Source organism: Vulpes vulpes, chromosome 9, assembly GCF_048418805.1.
Source record: "Vulpes vulpes isolate BD-2025 chromosome 9, VulVul3, whole genome shotgun sequence".
Lineage (NCBI taxonomy): Eukaryota > Metazoa > Chordata > Mammalia > Carnivora > Canidae > Vulpes > Vulpes vulpes.
In genome coordinates this window covers 106,901,213-106,915,068 of record NC_132788.1, presented here as the reverse complement: position 1 = coordinate 106,915,068, position 13,856 = coordinate 106,901,213, and positions in this window count along the sequence as shown.

The following is a 13,856-nucleotide window of genomic DNA, read 5'->3' as shown; positions in this document are numbered from 1 at the left end:
CAAACTTGGAGGTGCAGATCCATAAGAGCCTTATCCAACACAACCCCAAACTCAAAACAGTCCAAATGTCCCTCAGCTGATGGATAAATACACACAGTGTGTCCATCCACACATGGGAATGCTGGCCGCGAACAGGGGCGAGGGGCCCACACGCGCCGCCCCGGGGATGGACCCTGAGCCCACGACGCTCAGGGAGGGAACCAGCGACAGGAGAGGCCCCATGGGGTGTGAGTCCATGTGTGTGACAAGTCCAGAATGGGCTCTTCCACGGATGGGAGGGGGCTCGTGGGGGTGACTGCTAATGGGGACAGGTTTCCTTGAGGGGAGATAAAAATGTTCTAAGATTAGATCGTGGTGATGGTTGCACAACTTGAATACACGGAAAACCACTGGATTATACACTTTAAAGAGTGAATGTTTTGGTATGTGGATGACATAAATTTTTAAAAAGCAATGCAATGCCCATGTTCACAGTGGCGTTATTCACAATTGCTAAAATGTAGACACAACCCAAATGTCCATCAAACAAATGAATGGAAACATATGATGGGGCTCATTCATACATCTGGAATATTACTCAGCCTGAGAAAGGAAGGACATCTGACACCTGCCCCCACGTGGACAGACCCTGAGGACACCAAGCTCAGGGAGGGGACTCAGACCCAGAAGGACACCTCCTGCACGATGGCCCCACTCCCAGGAGGTTCCCAGAGGAGGCCCATCCACAGAGAGGTGGTGGGAGGTGGTGGGAGCCAGGGGTGGGGCAAGGGGCGAGGGGTCAGTGCTTCTTGGGGATGGGGTCTCTGTGTGGGGAGATGGAAGGTTCTGGAGACAGTGGTGGGGGTGGGTGCATAATAACATGAATGTGCTTCACTCCATTAACTTCTATACAGGTAAAAACGGTTGAAATGGTAAGTTTTATGCCATATATATTTTATCACAATAAAAAAGTAAAATAAAAAATAAGTCGACCTGGAAGAGGACATGAAGGTGGCCATGTTCTATCTGGTTTCAAAGTCTGGGAACTCATGTGGTGCCCAGTGGATGGCATATCCCATTAGTATATAAGTCTGGTGATTTAAGAATAAAATTGAATTGTTTTTCTTTCAAAAAAGTAAAAGAAAAAAATACAAAGGTGCCCCCGAACAGTGTGGCAGGAAGACGTTAGCATTGTTTTAAGCAGATGACTGTCTGCATTTATGCTCCATTCATCGCACCCACGGCTGTGTGGAACTCCTGGAGGGTGCAGAGTAGCTACTTGGGGGTCTGGCATGGGCACTGGGGGAGCACAGGCGGAGACACCAGTGGCAGAAGGGAGAATGGATCTATTTCGAAGGTCAAGTGGAGAAGATATGGTGCTGCGTCCGGTGTTGGAGGACTTGCCAGGTTTCACGGGGCGTGCGGATGCCCGATGGACGGGTTTAGGGAGACAGCGAGCGTCAAGTGCGAGCAATAGCTCTGCTCTTCCTCTTCACCATGGACATGTCCAGCAGGTGTCCAGAGGCAGTGGACAGGTGTACCGGGGGTGTCGGGGACAGTGCGGGAGTGGCGCTGGGAGGGGGTGGGTTGGTCTTCCCAAGCTCTGAGGCTGGAAGGCGTCCCCCAAGGGAGCGTGGGCAGAGAGGGCGTCCCCGGGCCGGGGGTCCCCCAATGCTGGGGTCCAGCCAAGGGGCCAGAGAAGGAGGCCAGCGGGGTGCGAGGGAAATTAGAAGACTGTCAAGTCACAGCCACGAGTTTCCAGCCAACAGGCCTGGCCGCTCACTGCCTAATCCCCCCGGGGCTCAGAATACGGTCTGCAGAGCGGCGCCCAGAAAACATTTGCTTCAAGAATGAACATTTGTCTTTAAATATGCAGACGAGAGAAATGGTGAGCTTCGGGAACCCTCGTGCGCTCCCCAGGGACGAGTCATGCAGAGGGGGGACCTCATTCGCCTGTTAGATCGGGTCATAGAGGGTGGCGGGCAGAGAGGACCCGAATCCCAGCCAAGGGAGGGGCCCGATGGTGCCCCGCAGTGAGGAAGAGCAGGTGAGGGCACAGCTGATCCGCAAACGGACCCGATAGACATGGCACGTCCCCGGGCCCGCCTGTGGGCCTGCGTGTGCACACCTTTAATTTTACTGCTGATCTCAATTATATGTAAATAATACATGCGCAATTATTATTATTTTTTTAAAGACTCAGGATCTCTCTCTCCTCCATCTTCAGGACCGGCAGTGTGACATTCTTCCACTATCTCCCTGACCCTCCTACCCCACCCCTCTCTGGTAATGACCCTATAAAATATATAAGCTGCTGCAACAGAGCACCCCGGACGGGGTGGCACAGAACAGCTGAGAGACATTCTCTCCATTCTGGAGGCTGGAAGTCGGAAGCTGAGGTGTCGGCAGGGGCCACACTCCTTCCAAAGTCTTCCAGGAAGCTCGGGGGGCTCCTGGGCCTGCTCCCTGGATGGCCTCCCAGCGCCTTCCCTCTGTGCCAGTGTGTCCCTCAGTGTCCAAATGTCCCCTTCTTGGGGCCCCTGGATGGCTCAGTGGTTGAGCGTCTGCCTGCGGCTCAGGGCATGACCCTGGGGTCCCGGGATCGAGTCCCTCATCGGGTTCCCTGCATGGAGCCTCCTTCTCCCTCTGCCTGTGTCTCTGCCTCTCTCCGTGTCTCTCTCGAATAAATAGAATATTTATTTTTTTTGAATAAATAGAATCTTTAAAAAAATTTTTTTAAATAAAATAAAATAATAAAAATGTCCCCTTCTTTTCTTTTATATTTATTTATTTATTTATTTATTTATTTATTTATGATAGTCACACAGAGAGAGAGAGAGAGAGGCAGAGACATAGGCAGAGGGAGAAGCAGGCTCCATGCACTGGGAGCCCGACATGGGATTCGACCCCGAGTCTCCAGGATCGCGCCCTGGGCCAAAGGCAGGCCCTAAACCACTGCACCACCCAGGGATCCCCAAATGTCCCCTTCTTAATAAAGACAGCAGTCGCATTGGATTGGGGTCCACCCTGTTGCAGGATGGCCTCATGTTAACTAATTGTATCTTCTTCAATAACCGAATTTCCAAGGAAGGTCACATTCTAAGACACTGGGGGTTAGGACTTCAATAGGATGGGCGTGTGTGTGTGTGTGTGTGTGTGTGTCCACATATAAACATATCCACGGGGTGCCTGTTGGTTACGTGTCTGCCCTCGGCTCAGGTCATGATCCCGGGGTCCTGGGATCGAGCCCCACATCGGGCTCCCCGCTCAAGGGGGAGTCTGCGTCTCCCTCTGCCTTTCCTCACTGCTCGTGCTCGTCCTCTCTCTCTCACTCTCAGGTGAATAAATAAAATCTTAAAAAAAAAAAAAGAAAGAAAGAAAAGCACCCACCTACCTGGTGACCTATCCATCACCTGTCGTTTTTACCAGCGACCTGGGTAAAGAGGCTGAGGCGCTGAAAGCGACCTCATCTGCCACTCGGGAGCCACATCTGGGGGAACAGAACTATGTCTGGGTTCGAGGTGGACCACGAAAAGCCCCCCAATGCACGCTGAGTGTCCTGGCAGCCCGGCCCGGACAGTTCTGTGCACGCTCTCGAAGGCCAGCTGGCTTAACGGGGACAGAGGTCCAGTCTGGGAGGATGAGAGCCTTCCGGAGACGGGAGGGGGGCATGGCCACGCAGCCCCGGGAGACTACCCGGTGCCCACTGAGCTGCACACGTAGAAAGGGTTAAAATGGCAACTGTTATGCAATATGTAATTTACTACAATTATTTTTTTTTAAGTGGGATGGGGGGTGGGGTGGGTGGGGTGGGTGGAAAGTCAGTTGACTTAACTGCAAGGCGGGGTCCTGGATGGGGTCAAGAAACAGAAATAGGCCTTGGTGGGAAAACTGGTGTCACCCAAATCCAGGACAGGGTTGTCCTGGTTGGGGTTTATGGATGTTGGTCCCCAGCTGTGGCCAGTACAAGTGGGGACATAGGATGTTGGCTTCGGGGGAAGCCGGGTGAGGGGCATGGGGGAAGTTTCTCCAGAGTCTTCGCGACTTTTCTGTAAAATTCTAAAATTTTTCCAAAGTGAAACTTAGCAGCCAAAGAGAGCAAAGCGTGGAGGCTACGCGGGCAGGTACATTTGTCAGACCCCTCAAACTACAGACTTAATAACTGTGCATTTTACTGTCTCTGGCCTGTATCTTAATTTTTGTAAAGATTTTATTTATTTGAGAGAGAGAGAGAGAACATGAGCCGGGGGAGCGGTGGGGGAGAGAGAGAAGCAGGCTCCCCGCTGAGCAGGCTCCATTCAGGACCCCCGGGATCATGACCTGAGCTGGAGGCAGACCCTTTACCGACTGAGCCAATCCGGGTGTCCTCACCCTATACACGTTAGTTTAAAGATACCAGCGAAAAAAGTGGCACGATGGAAAACTTCTAAAGATATGCGTAGCTTCTGGCCCAGGGATTCTGCATTTAAAAATTCACCAAAAGGAAACATTTTGGGGTGGCTTCAAGACGGAGCTGCAAGGATGTTCAGCGGAGCGTTGTTTATAAAAGCAAAATAGGGGGAGGCGATGCAAATGTCCTGTGGCAGGAGTTTGGGTAACAAAATACGCAGCGGTGATACGCAGGATACTTGACCACCTGGTAAAGCCTGGGGACTGAGCGCCTGGAAGGAGAACCGGCCCAGTCAGAAGCAAAGCCAGAAGCCGTCTCCAGAGTGCCCCCGTGTCCACTGGCTCACGTCCACAGAATACTACTCAGCTGCTAACAATGATCTTGAACATGAATACATCTTACATGAGGGAGACGGTTAGGCTATCGTCCCTGGAAAAGTGGGTTAGCAACCCGGACATTTTAAAATGTCTCCATTAGGGGCGCCTGGCTGGCCCGGTCAGAACAGTGCAGGACTCTTGATCTCCGGCTGTGAGTTCCAGCCCCACACTGGGCACAGAGGTTACTTAAAAATAAAATCTTTTTTTTTTTTTTAAGATTTTAATTTATTTATTCATGAGAGACACACACAGAGAGAGAGAGAGACAGGCAGAGACACAGGCAGAGGGAGAAGCAGGCTCCCTGCAGGGAGCCTGACGGGGGACTTGATCACAGATCTCCAGGATCAGGCCCTGGGCTGAAGGCGGCGCTAAACCGCTGAGCCACCTGGGCTGCCCTAAAAATAAAATCTTAAAAAAAAAAAAAAAAAAAACCAACCCAGACGCCTGGGTGGCTCAGCGTGGTTAAGCGTCTGCCTTCAGCTCAGGGCGTGATCCTGGGGTCCCAGGTTCAAGTCCCACATCGGGCTCCCTGCAGGGAGCCTGCTTCTCCCTCTGCCTGTGTCTCTGCCTCTCTCTGTGTCTCTCATGAATAAATAAAATCTTTTTTTTTAAATTATTTTTTATTATTTATTTATGTAGTCATACAGAGAGAGAGAGAGAGGCAGAGACATAGGCAGAGGGAGAAGCAGGCTCCATGCACCGGAAGCCCGACGTGGGACTCGATCCCGGGTCTCCAGGATCGCGCCCTGGGCCAAAGGCAAGCGCCAAACCGCTGCGCCACCCAGGGATCCCGAATAAATAAAATCTTAAAAAAAAATAATGCAACTGAATGTCAATTCTACCTCAATTAAAAATAGTGCACCTGAGCTCCTGAAAAAGCGCATATGATTTCGGGCCATAATACTGGAGGTCTAGTGCTCAGGTCAAGGGAGGTGGTGGTCTTGCCAAAGCACTGGGGGATGAGACCAGGAGGCCGACGGGAAGCAAGTGCCGGCAAGGAGAGACAGGCGGACCGACAGCCGGGCCTACCTCGCCGGAGCTTTCTGTATGGCTGGCCCGTGGAGGAGGGAATTGATGCCGGAGAGCACCGAGGGGGGGGTGGCAGGCCAGCTCTTGTCCTACCTGGGCCTCTACCTACTGCCTGGCGGCGGCTCGGGCTCAGTCCCCACAGCCTGTGCTCTAGCCCCGGGCGGCCAGAGGCGCGCATGCTCCCGAGTTTCCTGGAAGCCTCACGGGGAACCCTTCCACCAGACTCATTAGGTCCGGTTCCAAAGTGCCAACAGGGCTGCTGAGGCTTAAATCAGAGAATCCAGAGCAAAGTTCAATTCCTAAAATCATGTTGGTGTTTGCACACCCGTGTTCATAGCCGACTATTCACAGTGGCCATAAGGTGCAAGCAACCCAGCGGTGTCCATCGACAGATGAAAGGATGACTGCAGTGTGGCCCGTCCACACCCGGGATACGATCCAGCCTCGGGGAGGAAGGGACCCCGACACCTGCCCCCACGCGGACGGACCCCGAGGACACCGGGCTCAGGGAGGGGACCCAGACCCAGAAGGACACCTCCCGCAGGACCCCACTCCCAGGAGGTCCCCAGAGGAGGCCCCTGCACAGAGACAGAGAGGAGGTGGGGGAGCCAGGGGTGGGGCGGGGGGCAGGGGTCAGTGCTTCCTGGGGACAGGGCCTCCGTGTGGGGAGATGGAAGGTTCTGGAGACGGTGGGGGGGGGGGTGCTCCGTGCCCTGAGCTGTGCGCCTAGAGACGGTTACAGTGATGGCTTATGTATATTTTACAAAATAAAAATATCAGAGTTCTGATCTTTTTTTTTTTTTTTTTTCTTTTTTCAAGACTAAAATGAAGGGAAGCAAAGAACATTAGGGTCCGACTCCAGGGGCAGGGGCCAGCGAGGACACTAGGAAAAGGGAAGGCGCGCACTGCCCCCCCTCCCCAGTCCTGCTGGGGCGGCTGCGCTGACCCTGTCGTGGGGACTTCGCGGGTCACAGGTGCCCGGCAAACCCGGGGCCTGCAGCCTGCTGGGGCGCCAGAGGCCCCTCGGCTCCCGCCGCACGAAGTCCCCTCCCACTCGGGCTCCTCCCAGGTCCCCGGGCTCCACCCGAACGTGCTCCCGGGCACAGCTAACATTTAACCAGCACACCCAGGGCGGCCAAACCAGGTGCGCAAGTCCGAGGCCTCCGGTTCTAGTTGGCAGGTCGCGGCTGCGCGCGGCGCCCCAGGCCTCTCCCAGGCCGGCCCCTGCGCACGCAGGTCGGGGCTTCTGAGCAGCTGGCTCGCGGAGGGGGGGGGGGGGGCTGCGCGCACCTGGGGGCGCCTCCCGCGGGCTGTTTAGGCTTGGTCCGCGGGGCGGAGGGAGGCAGGTTTTTCTGGCACCGCTGGTGCCGCTTACCCCGCTGGCAGCTCAGTGTTCCCATCCGTGCAATGGGCCTCCCAGCCCACTACCTGCTGCTGCGCCTCCCTTTGGCCCCTCTCTGCTGCCGCGCCCTGGCTCCCAGACGCCCCCGCGTGCTGGGCTGGACGAGGACTCCAGGGCCCCTCGGATCCCTGCAGAGGCCTCCAAGGCCAGGGGCCCAGCCTGCCTGCCTGCCTTTGCGGCCTGGCCCAGAGCTGTGTCCCTGCCATTCCCTCCCCAGCCTGGCCCCACCTGGTAGGACTTAGCTGAGGGCTGGGGTCCTGAGAGAGGCTGATTTCCCCCCCTCCCAGGCGCCCCTCCAGGGACAGAGGCTGAGGTCTGGTGACATCCATGGTTGTGACACTAGGGGGTGCTCCTGGCATCACGGGGGTGGGGTGGGGGGTGCCGCTGAACCCCCCCAACTGTGCTCGGGATGGGGGTGGGGGGAATGGAGGGGCCCCAAAGGCCACAGTGCCGATGGGGAGCCCCCCGGCCTGGGTCTAACTTCAATCCTGCCTGCTGCCTCTGTGCGCTCCGCAGGCGAGGACAACCTGCCCCATGGTCAGGACAAGCCAGGACTTGAGCCACCCGCTGCCCGCTGCCCCTGCTGCCCCAGGCGGCCTGTCTCCACTCCCGGCCTCAGCTTTCCATCGGGGCACTGGGCCTGAAGCTGGAGCTGGATAAGGAGGGAAGCCTCACAGACGGTTCCCAGGGGTGGGGGGTCGGCTTTGCCTGGGGGAGCCCCAAGAGGACCAGGCGGGTCCCGGCATATGCCCCTTAACCCCAGCGCAGACGGTGGGCGAGCAGGAGAGACCAGGCCGCGGGGTGGGGGTGGGGTGGGGTGGGGTGGGGGGAGCCGGGACAACACTGCTGCATTTCTGGTCCGAGTTCTTTCTTTTTTTAAAATCACCGCAGTTGAAGGAGGGACTCCTCCCTCCGTCGGGCGCCTGCCACGTGGGCCGCCAGCGGCCGCCCCGGTCCCCCCCCTCCCTGGGCTGGGCCCTCCGGCAGGAGCTTTGGTTTCACTTTGGTGCCACCGGTTTCACTTTCGGGCAGGAGGGGAAGGAGAGGCAGAGCGAGGATGGAGGGCGCACAGGGGGCTCCGGGGCCACAGGCTCAGCCGCTGATCCCGGGGGGCTGCCTCTTGCAGCTCCCAGCCTGACCCTCCTGGGGCCTGGGGCTGCCCTTCCCCTGGGGGTCAAGGTCAAAGGGTCAAGGTCAAGTGCTCTACGTGACTGTGGGCGGGGCAGGCAGCCTCCTCCCTCTCGGCTCCTTTCCCCAAGCCCACCCCCTGCAAAGTGGGGCCGAGAGTCACGTCCACTGGCGGACACACAGGCCAGCCCCACCGTGTCCCCAGTGGGAGCGGGTGGGGCAAGGTGGAAGTCGCGTCAGCTGACTTTGCCCCGTGAGGGACCCTTGGCCCAGAAACCACTAGGAAGGAGGCCCCGTGGGCTGAGTCTGGGCCTGGATGTGTGTGTGTTGGCGGGGGAGGACAGTGTCCCCGAGGCCACCTGCCACGGCATCTGTCTGGCAGACCCAGGCTGGAAGCCCAGCTGCCCGGCTTGCCTTCCGGCGCACCTGCCTGGCCCTGGGACTTGGTGTTTTCATCTGTGAAATGGGCGTGGCCTCCTTCCTTAGGGCCCCCCCCCGCGCCCCCCGCAGGGCCCTGCCACCCTTCTGCGTGGTGGGGTCCACAGCCTGTGAACAGGCCCACGGCCTTTTAAGCCTGGCTGAGAGCCACGCCAGGGCAGGAACGGGGGCCCACTCCCCGCTCTCCCGGGCTCGAGGCTCAGGGCCTGGTAGAGGACTTGCCAGACAGGACCGGAGAGTCGCCCGAGGCCTGCCAGTAGCAGGCGGGCAGGAGAGACGATGTGTGTGCCAGTGGGAGGGGGTGGCTTGTTTTTCTAATAACAGCTTTATCGAGATATAATTCACTTACTATATAGTTCGCCCACTGAAAGTGTATAATTCTACTAGTTGTTAGTCTGTCCGTGGTGCTGGGCAACCACTGCCACTATCTAATTCTGGAACATTCCATCACTCCAAAAGAAGCCCCGTCCTCATCAGCCATCACCACCCAGCCTCCGGCCCCCACGAGCCCCCTTCCGGTCCGTGGACGAGCCTGTCCTGGACGTGTCACACATGTGGAGTCACATCCCGTGTAACCTCCTGTGTCCGGTTCCCTCCCTGAGCATCGTGGGCTCGGAGCCCGTCCCCGGGGCAGCGTGTGGCGCCTCGCCCCTGTTCGCGGCCGAGAGACGTGCCCGCGCGTCGGGGACACACTGTGTGTATCTGCTCTCAAGCTGACGGGCATGTGGACTGTTTGCACTCTGGGCTCCTGTGAATCATGTTGCTGTGAGTGAGGGCAGGTGTTAAGGTACCAAAACAAGTGTTGATTAGTGTGTGTCCACCCACAGTGAGTGATGTTTGGGCACCCTGTGTTTTGTGGGGTAACAAGCACCATAAAGTACAGAAGGGAGGAGCACCCAGCGGAGGGGCCCTGGTACCGGGGCGGCCAGGTCTCTGCTGGGCTCCGGGGAACCCCCCCCCCCCCCCCCGCCCCGCACTCTCGAGGTTGGCCCAGTTGTGAAGCCGGAACTCCCCAACTGAGGACTGAGAGGCTCCCAGAACCTCAGGGGCCCACCTTGGGTGCTGCCCGACAGCAGGGGGCCAGGCGGGCTGGGAACACAGGTCTGGAAAGTGGTCCCTTCCTTCCCTTTAAGGGGGAGGATCACTGGGCTCACTGGGCTGCAAAGGGCAGGGAAGGGAGGGGAGGGGCCGGGAGGGGAAGGAGGGCAGGGGAGGAGTTTCCTCCTTTGGCCAGTGGGCGGGTGGCTCCCCTTCACCTGTGCCCTGTGCCCTGCCTCCCTGGGCAGGGGTCACCCCCCCACCCCGCCACTGGGGCAGGGGAGGAGAATGAGGGGTCACACAGGGTCTGCTTCCTATCCTTTGGGAGCCACTTCCTACTCTTTAATGTGGGGTGAAGGCAGGAGACAGCACGCCCAGGGGTTCATTCCAGCATCCCTCCTGACCCCGCACCCCAGGACCCTGGGCCTCGGCCTGGCCAAGGCACCTCCCAGGTCCCCGCGCTGGGACCCCATCCCTCTGCGGACCAGCCAGAAATCCAGCCCAAATCCAGGCGTCATGCGTGGGGAACCGAGTCCAGCGCCCGATCACGTGCGCAGTGGCCACTTGCGCGTCATCTCTGGGGAGGTGCCCATCCACATCGCCTGCCGGCTTCTTAACTGGGTGCTGAGCCGTGAGGATTCCTTCCACACCGGGCGCTAGACCCGGCCCCAGGCAGCTTCTGCAAGTGTCCCCTCCCGCTCTGCGGCTTGTCCCTTGACGGGGTCCTTTCCCGCACCGACTGTTTAACGTCGATCGGTCCAGCTCACCTACGTTTTCACGCGCTGCTTGTGCTCATGTGTCGTGTTGAAGAGCCCACTGCCAAGTCCGAGGCCGCAGAGATGGGAGGTGGGAAAGTCCAACAAAGTAGTGATGCTGAAGGTCCTGGGGAGGTCTGGCAGCCCTTGGCAGGGGGCAGGGGGCAGGAGAAGGCGGCCCTGAGCGGGGATGTTTGTCTGGAGCCTGAAGTTCCTGCAGGAGCTGGGGGGGGAGGGGGGCGATGAGAGAAGCTTCCAGAACAGGGAGTAGCAGGTGCAAAGACAGGGAGAAGAGTGAGAGTGAGAGATGCGCACCTCCCCCCCCAGCGCCCCCCCTCGCCTCTCCTCGCCCCGGTGACCCCTGGGTAGCCCCTGCGTTTGCACCCTGGGCCCTAGGGCCCCACGGGCTTGGGGGCGGTCACGGGGCTGTGTTTGGAAATGTCCTGGGTCCCTATGAAAAAACCCAAGCCTGTCAGTGGGAGAGGAGATGGGGGTCAGGGCAGGGGGAGGCTGCGAGCGGCCACACGGGGGGCTGCGAGGGAGGCTCCCGGAGAAGGGGAGTTCTGGGCTGATGCCCGCCAGTCAGCGAGCAGGAGCGGGCAGGCTCAGAGGCAGCAGAACGGAAGCCGTGCCGGGTGGGCTTCGTCCTCTGAGGGGAAGGGGGGACCCAGGACAGCTGCTCAGGGCCCAGCCCTTACCTCCAACGGGCAGGTCACCTGGACCAGGGCTGTTGTGGAGACAGATCTAAGGGCTGGACCCCGGGGGAGGACGCGCTGGGGCCTCTAGGACGCAGCTCTGAGACCTTAATCCCGCTCGGCTGCACGAGGGGGGCCACGGGGGGGGGCTGGACCACCACGTACCTCGCTCCTTATTAACTCCTCTTCCTAAACCTGTTTGTCTGAGGTTACCGCCCGGCTCGCGGGTGGCAGCTGTCCCTGGCACAGAGCACTGGTTTCTTAGCCAGACGTCCAACTGACCCGCTCCCAGCTCGGCCAGCACCCAGCCCCGCGCCCAGGGCCGGTGTTGGGGGGCGCAGACCTAACAGGCTTCCGCTCCACCTGGGGGGGAGCCCATGTCCCCGCCGTGTTCCCATCGCACCGCCAGACACGAGACGGCAACCCCAGGCGCCTGGGGACCCCCGGCCCCCTCCCCTTCCTGAACCGAGGACCCTCCTCCACCCGCCTCAACCAGGGGGTGGACCCTACTCTGTCCCACCCCCACCCCACCCCCGCCAGGCTAGTCTTCTCCAGGGCCCATTAAATGGGTCCCCTGCTTGGGACACCTTCTGCCCCCGAGGGCTCCCGGTGACCTGCCTTCGCGGGCGGGGGGGCTCTCGGGGAGAACACTCAGTCCCTGGGGTTCTGCATGGCTTTGCCTTTAGTCTTTGGGGCGCCGTGAGGCTGTGGACCCCCAGTGGGGCCCGCAGAACCGCCCCGACTATCCCACTATCCGCGGATTGAAGACGGTGACCGAGTCGGGGGAAAGCTCGGCCACGGGGACGGCAGGATGGCCAGCCTTTGTGTGTGTGGGGGGGTGGGTGGGGGTGGGGGTGGGGGGTGGATCCTCTGGTCAGGTCCCCCGTCGCCTTGGGCAAGCAGCCCCTCCTCTCCGGGGTCAGACCTGTGCGGCCCACAGGATGGGGTGAAGGGAGAAGGGGCTCGGGCCGCTGGGGCAGGGCCCGCCCTCTTGGGTGGCCCGGGATGACCCCCTTGGCCGGCGGGGGCGGGGGGGGCACGGAGGCCTGGAGCCCGGGTGGGGGCACAATGCAGTCAGGCCCCAGGTTCCAGCAGGCGCCGCGTCCCCGGGGAGACGGGCCGTGGGCCACAGGCCCCCCTCGCCGGAGGCCCCCGGGGAGCCGGGGCAGAAACCCGAGCCTGAGCTCGGCCGGGTTCAGGCACCGGGGCGGCCTCTTCCTCCTCTGGCCAGCCTGTCGTCGCCATGGGGACAGCAGACCAGGCCGGTCCTCCTCCCACCTGGGCCCGGGCCCGCACACCTGGTCAGCGCCCGGCTGCGGAGGCCGCGGCCTGGCGCCCCTTCCCCCTCCCCGCCCCCACCCGGCCGGGGACCCTGCTTTCTGGGAAGCCCCTGGCGTTTCCTCTGACCTCCGTTAACCCGGAGTCGCGGCCCGCAGAGGGAGGCCCGCTTCCGCCTCTGACCTGAGGCTTCCTGCCCGGCGCACACCTCCACCCAGAGGGCCGGCTGAGCACCCGCGTCTGGACTGCCCACCTTCCAGACGGTTCTGGGCCACCCCTGCCCATACCCCTCTGGGCACACCGTGTCCAGGCTGTGCACGCAGAAGTCCAGTGGTCCAGGCGGGGCTGCCTGGGACACACATGAGCCAGGGTCTGGCCTCTGCCTCTTGGACCATTCAAATGGCTGTAGGATTTCGGGCTGAGTCAGGCTCCCCACTTGGCACTGTCCACCCAGGCAGGTGGTCCTCTGCAGAGGCCGGATGGGGGGCCCTGGGGGCGGAGCCGCACCCCTGGCCCCCATCCCCTGCATGCCAGGAGCTCCCCGGTGTGACCACCACAGAGGTCCCCAGGCATTACCCAGTGTCCCCTGGGGGCAGGACTGCCCTGGGTGAGACCCTGGGTTAGGGCTTCCACCGACCCCCACGCACTGCCTTCCACAGTCATCTGACAGCTGGGGTCCTGGGAGGCTGCACACGTGGCACATCGAGGGTCACGCGGCTCTCAGCTTTGAGAGTTCGAGCCCCTTACTTAAATAAGGGGCACGTGGGGGGCTCAGTGGTGGAGCGTCTGCCTTTGGCTCAGGGCGTGACCCTGGGGTCTTGGGATTGAGTCCCGCATCGGGCTCCCCGCAGGGAGCCTGCTTCTCCCTCTGCCTGGGTCTGCCCCTCTGTTTCTCTTAGGAATAAATAAAATCTTTTAAAAAAATCAGTAAACATAAACACTGAGTAGAAGGGAGGGGGTGACTCAGTCGCTGGGTCACCCTGGTTGTACCCTGACCCCTGGGGAATTACTCTGGCATCTAGTGTGTGCAGAGGCTGGACTCAATTTCTTTTCCAAATAATTAATGCAGGGTCTCCCCCCACCCCACACCATGGCCATTTGGGATCCTTCTCTGTGGGGTCGTCCTGTGCTGACCCGGGCGCCGTGGGGGCGGAGCAGCACCCAAGGCCCCACCCAGCAGATACCAGCAGCTCCCCGTGGGACCACCACAGATGTCCTGCCATGGCCCCGGGTCCCCAGGCTGAGGCCCAGTGGGCTGACGGCCGGAGTGGACACAGAGCACAGCCCATTCGGGCCTGCGCTGCCCGACACAGCTCCTGGCCACATGCGGCCCCTGGGCCCCGTGAT